Source organism: Cervus elaphus, chromosome 8 (genome assembly GCF_910594005.1).
Source record: "Cervus elaphus chromosome 8, mCerEla1.1, whole genome shotgun sequence".
Taxonomy (NCBI): Eukaryota; Metazoa; Chordata; class Mammalia; order Artiodactyla; family Cervidae; genus Cervus; species Cervus elaphus.
The window spans coordinates 2656230-2662101 of NC_057822.1; the positions used below are offsets into that span (position 1 = coordinate 2656230).

General features: G+C 59.3%; 1 long non-coding RNA gene across 2 annotated transcripts; it reads left to right on the forward strand.

The window, feature by feature from the left end:
- The first annotated feature begins 218 nt into the window (after nucleotides 1–218).
- Nucleotides 219–5659, forward strand: LOC122698897. Of its 2 annotated transcripts, none has more exons than XR_006342449.1 (4): nucleotides 219–417; nucleotides 717–830; nucleotides 1225–1467; nucleotides 4920–5659. It is a non-coding gene; the product is annotated as an uncharacterized LOC122698897 (long non-coding RNA). The 2 variants fall into 2 exon arrangements; XR_006342450.1 differs by lacking the exon at nucleotides 4920–5659 and adding an exon at nucleotides 2691–2846.
- The last annotated feature ends 213 nt before the right edge of the window (nucleotides 5660–5872 follow it).

The window sequence follows — 5872 nt, forward strand, 5'->3', positions numbered from 1 at the left end:
GAATCTATCTTCCGATGCAGGAGACACGGGTTCCCTCCCTGGTCCGGGGAGATCCCACATGCTAAGCCCACGACCCCCAGCTACTGAGCCCGTGCTCTAGAGCCCAGGAGCCGTAACTCCTGAAGCCTGCCCGCCTAGAGCCTGTGCCGCCCAGAGAAGCCACGCAGGAGAAGCCTGCGGTCTGCATCAAGAGAAGCCCGCTCACCCCAACTAGAGAAAGGCCTGTGCCGCGGTGAAGACCCAACGCAGCCAAAAGTAAGAAATAAATAAGAAAGGGAAGGACGAGCCCAGCCTGGCGCCTGCTCCTCAGATGTGTTGTTGAACAGAAAGAAATGAATTGAGATGTATCTGCTTGCTAAAGGGGAAATTTACTACCTTCCGAAAAGGAAAACCTCTGCTGCTTTTCTTAAGATAGAGGTAATAACATGCGCGTGTTAATTTTTTTTTTTTTTCCCTAGACCAGAAGCTGGTGAACTTTTCCCGTAAAGGGCCCTAAATAATTTAGGTGTGGCAGCCCACCTATGCTCTCCACAGCATAGTCTTTCTGATTTGGTTTGCTTTTAATTCTCTCTAAAGAGTCCTTCTCAGCTCACGGGCTGTACAAAAACGCTGATTGTAGATAAGCAACAAAGTTACAGAGGAGAAGCTGGAAATCACCTTAAACCCCCATCCGGAAGCAACCACGGCCAGCAGCATTCTGGTGTGTTTCTCGCTAGGCTCCTTTTGGGCGTGTGTATCGTGTGTGTGCATTAGTCACTCAGGCGTGTACGACTCCCTGCAACCCCATGGATTACAGCCCGCCAGGCTCCTCCGTCCACGGGATTCTCCAGGTAAGAACGCTGGAGCGGGTTGCCATGCCTTTCTCCATGCATACTGTGCATATTTTGCCAAAATAGGACTGCGTTCTGCATACTCTTTAGTAACCGGCTTTTCCATTTGACAAAATAATGTGGGTCTAAGTCCATGCTGCTGAACGCGGGTGGCGGACGTGACGATTGTGGCCATGTCACACCGCTCACTGTGAGCCTGACAAGCTCTTCAGTATATCTATTGAGAGCAGATGGGTTACAGCCTCCAAATCCTTGCTTGCTTTATTAAGAGATGAAAAAGGCTATAAGGGGAAGGCTCTCGGTGCCCTGGGTCCAAAGCACCGCGCCTACAGCAGACACAGAGAACCACTTCTTGCTGATGATTTTATCACGTATTTGTCCCGCTTCTTTGCAGCAAGGGCTGGTGGAGCAGAGAAAGGGAAGCACAGGCAGGTGCCTGCTCTGACCCCAGGGCTGATCTCACAGCAGACGCAGTTGCGGGGAGCAGGGAGCCCGCGCTGGGGGCCGAAGGCAGGCGATACAGCGGCCCTCAGTGGAGCATCCGGACGGTCTTCAGGCAGGAGACGCTGGCTCGGCCGGTCACCAGCCATCTGCCCTGCAGGAGAACCTCCTGCAGACGCAGCTCCTCACTCTCCAGGTGGGCGCTGGATGCCCAGCAGACTTGGTGGTCCTGGAGGGCAGGAGAGGGGGGTCCTCCATGCAACCTAAGATGCTCCAATAACTGTAGTCTGGAAAAGGGGTCCAGGGGGCTTCCCTGGTGACTAAGATGGTAAAGAGTCTGCCTGCAATGCAGGAGACCTGGGTTTGATCCTTGGGTCAGGGAGATCCCCTGGAGGAGGGCCTGGCAACCCACTCTAATATTCTGGCCTGGAGAGTCCCATGGACAGAGGAGCCTGGCATGCTGCAGTCCACGCGGTCACAGAGTCAGGCATGACTGAGCGACTCAACAGCCACCATACTGGTTCAGAGCCCTTTGCCTCCCCTGGACGATCGCGCCAGCTGCCAACCGTCTGCACGCTCTGTCCATCCCTGCCCTCCCGCAGGGTCACACCACTCCCTGGCTTCTGATCCTTCCGTGGACCCCAGTGTCCTGGGTTGAGCTCGTTGGTGTGACAAAGAGCGCCCTGCCGCCCCGGTCGCACCCCTCCCCCATCGTCCCTTCCATCCCACAAACTGCTCTGGCCCCCACAAACGTGCCTCTGAGCCTCCACACACGCTGCTCCCTCTGAGTGATGCTGTTCCCGCTGATTGTGTGCCCCCCGCCCTTTTCTGGCGGCTTCTAACACGGCCTCCCAGACTCGTTTCCAGCATCACCGTCCCTGACCGCCAGGGCAGTCTGGGGCTGCCCCCTCAGCGTACCCACAGAGTCAGGCACAAACAGTCCAGGGAGTGGGAATCCGTGTGCACCTTTCTCCCAGCCCTGCAAGCACGGGGGCTGCCCATCTTCAGACCCCGCTGCCCACGCCGCGCTCGGCCCAGGGGCACCCTTTGGCCAACAGTGGCTGGGTCAGGGGCAAATGAAAGTGGGCGGGGGCGGGCAGACGGACCCAGGCCGGCTCCGATCACTGACCACTGGCCCAGGGGCCTGGCCCCCGGCCCACGCGCCAGCCGGGGGGAGCCGCGTGCCAGAGTGCAGAGCAGCCCAGGCAAGAAGGCGCTTGTCTGAGAACCGAGCCAAGGGGTGACTTCACTGCTGACTCAGCCCCGCAAACACGAAGGTGGGGGCCGCCCTTCTCGGGAGGGGCGGTGCCCGGGACGGTTTTAACAGGCAAGGTGCAGGCTTGGGGGCCAGAAAGCGGGGCGGGTGAGTCAGCCAAGGGGAGCCGCCTTGCCCTAAAAAGGGAAGAGCTTTCCTCTCAGGTCTCTGCTGATCCCATCACACTCATTAAGAGAAAGAAAAGAAATAGGAGGGGAAAAGGCTCAAACCCCAGACCTGGCACTTCTTCTCGGCCGTAATTAATGATCATTCGGAAAGAATGGATGACGCCATCCCTGGTTTGCGCCAAAAACAAGAGCCCCAGGTGTGTGCCGCTGACAGGCCCTGAACCCAGCCCTCCTCCCGCGCCCGCGCCACCAGCTCCCCTTCGGGTTATCCTCTCGCCACCCCCCAACCTGTCACACCCCACATGCATCAGCCCCTTCCAGAGGCGGGGGGCGTTTGCAAGCCCTCTGGTCCTCCAAGGCAGACATCCGCTTTCCCACCAAGGCATTATACCCAAGACCAGGGCTCCAAGCTGCTGCCTCTCGAGTTCCACGGCATTCCAGGCTCTGCTGGGGGCCTGAGATGCAAGGTCGCCAGAGATCCCAGCAGAGCCCCGAGGCAGGTCCTGGAGGCCTGACTTGGGGAAGAGGAGGGACCTGATGCTGGTGAGTGACCGTGCTGGGCCCAGTCCTGCATGGACAGGTCAGTGGTCCCTTCCCAGAGCCCCCTCACAGGATTGGAAGGGGGGACATCACAGCAGGCAGGGACCTGGTGGCCGTCAAGTGACGACTGGGCCCCCACAGGCAGAGCTGGGGGACAGACAGGGTCTCTGTCCCCCAAGAGGGATCCTCCAGCCCCCCTAAGGCTAAGCAGAGGCCACCAGCCGCCAGGACCTGAGGGCCACCCTGTCTCCCACAAGGAGGTTCCGTGGGGACAGGGAGTTCACCCCAGGGCCCCTTCACACGTCCGGGGGAAGCCAGGCACAGACCAGTCAGTTAACCCCACCAGCTGAGCCGGACCAGAGGCAGCCTCCCGGCCGGGCCAAAGTTATCAGCAGAATTGCACCTTCCCCCCAAACATTTGAAGTCCTAACCCTCGGTATCTCAGAACGCGCCCGTCTTTGAAAGCAGGGTGTTGACAGAGGTAATGAAGTTAGAATGGGGTGGTTAGGGTGGGCCCTAACCCAACACGACCGGGGGTCCTCTCAAGAGGGGACACCAACACAGAAACCAGCCCACTCAGAGAAAGACGGCCCAGAGACCCTCAGGGAGAGGACAGCGTGCAAAGGCAGAGACCAGGGTGCAGCCACGCCAAGCCCAGGGGAGCCCCGGACTGCCAGCCAGACCTCAGGAGCTGGGAGCAAGGCCTGGGGCAGACACTCCCCTGGAGCCCTGGAAGGAACCGACCCTCGGCACATTCAGCCTCCAGACGGGGAGACGACATGGGTCTGCTACTGAGAGCCACCTGGCTTGTGGGACTTCGCTCCAGCAGCCCCGAGAAAGGAAGACAGTGGGTTTGGGGCGTGGGAAGTGTGCACAGGGCCCATGCCTGGAATCATGGTCTGCACCTGTCGTGCTGACCTTCTTAGTACCTTCGGGAGAGGGGCCCACGTTCTCACTTTGCACTGGACCCTGATCATAGCACAGGCCTTCCTGTTTTCAGACCTCTCTGGCGAGACCCCATCACAAGCCCAGACACCTCCCAGGCAGTCAGGGCCCACTCAGTCCAAGGCCAAGCACTTGGTAGACCCGAGGCCTGGCCTCGTGGGGGTCCCAGGGCAGCAGGCGGGGCTTCCCACCACCTCGTTTCCCTAAAGACCTGCTCAGGGTGGGACACCCCCAGTATAGCCTGGGCCGTGACTCTCCTGGGGGTCCCACGCGGGGGGTGCGGGCTGATTCCTGGTCGAAGCACTAAGATCTCACATGCCATGCGCGTGTGCGTGAGTGCAAGCTCAGTCGCTCAGTCGTGTCCGGCTCCTTGCAACCCCATGGACTGCAGCCCACCAGGCTCCTCTGTCCATGGGATTCTCCAGGTGAGAGTACTGGAGTGGGTTGCCATGCCCTCCTCCGGCGGATCTTCCTGACCCAGGGATGGAGCCTGTGTCTTCTGCACGGGCAGGCGGATTCTTTACCACTGAGCCACCAGGGAAGCCCCTCATGCACCATGAGGTGAGGCCCAGAAGTTAAAAAAACAAAAAGAAGAAAGGAGAACTTGGATCAGGACTCCTGGGTTCTCTTGCCAACCCCACGTCCTTCCAACTGTGAGCCAAAATCCGGCTAAATGTTAGGCTCTGCCAACAGGTAGCTGCCAGGAGCCGAGAGGCTTGGCCACCATCGCAGGCCCCTCCCTGCTGTACTGTGGCCATGTCCAACTTTGTCCCGACTCAGGTCACATCAACCAGGGTTTCCAGACCCCTCCCCAGAGCGCAAGACCACCACTGAGCACAGACTGCTCAGGCAGTGCCTTCTGGGAGCTGGAGCCCGCCGTCGGGTATGAGAGTCAGTTTCTATTTATTTCTACTCTGAAGGACAAACAGATCCTCCTGGGAAGCAGGTCATCTCACGGTGAAGGATCTCTCAGCTACTTCTGCAGAGAGCTAATGCGTTTCATCTCTCAGCGGGTCCTGGACCTGCTCCCTTAGCCTGGGGGCAGCAGGAGAGGGGGTGGAGAAGGACAAGGGACCCGTTCCACTGGGACGCTGAGGTCCTGCCTGCAGCGTCATCGTGGACAATCACATCGACCGCCGGCGACGCAGCCGGGATGAGATCGAGACGACAATGCCGCCGGGGTCACTGAGGCTCCCCAGTGAGCCCCTACGTCTGACTTCAGCTCCGAGTTTCAGGACACAGCGGGCCTTCACCCATACGGCCAGCTGAGAATCCCCCTTCTCGCTTTGCCCACACCTGATGACCTGGGACAGTGGGCCTGGGAGAAGGCAAGGGGTGGGAGGAGAGGGGAAGACGGGAGAATGGCCCAGGGTGGCGGGGCCCTGAGAACAGCCCACCAGCACTGAGGCCCCCGGTCCAGACTGTCCTGGCCCCTCCCTCCCCAGGCCAGTTCTCCTGAGCACCCAGCAGACGCTGGCAGGCTCAGCCCCTGCTCTCCTATTCCAACTTTACTAAACACGTTGCACCTGGATTACCTGTCTGCCCATCTCTCTTCCTGACCCATATAATGCATTCCTTCAAGCCGGAGGTTTTTGATCTAATATTTGGCCTTGAATGGGACCTGGCACAGAGGCGGAGGTATATGCCAAATTCTTCTGGGAGAGAACAGTCCAAGGAGGCAAGACCAGAAAACCAGTGTGGAAGGCCAGGCAAGAACTGGCTGTGGTTACACT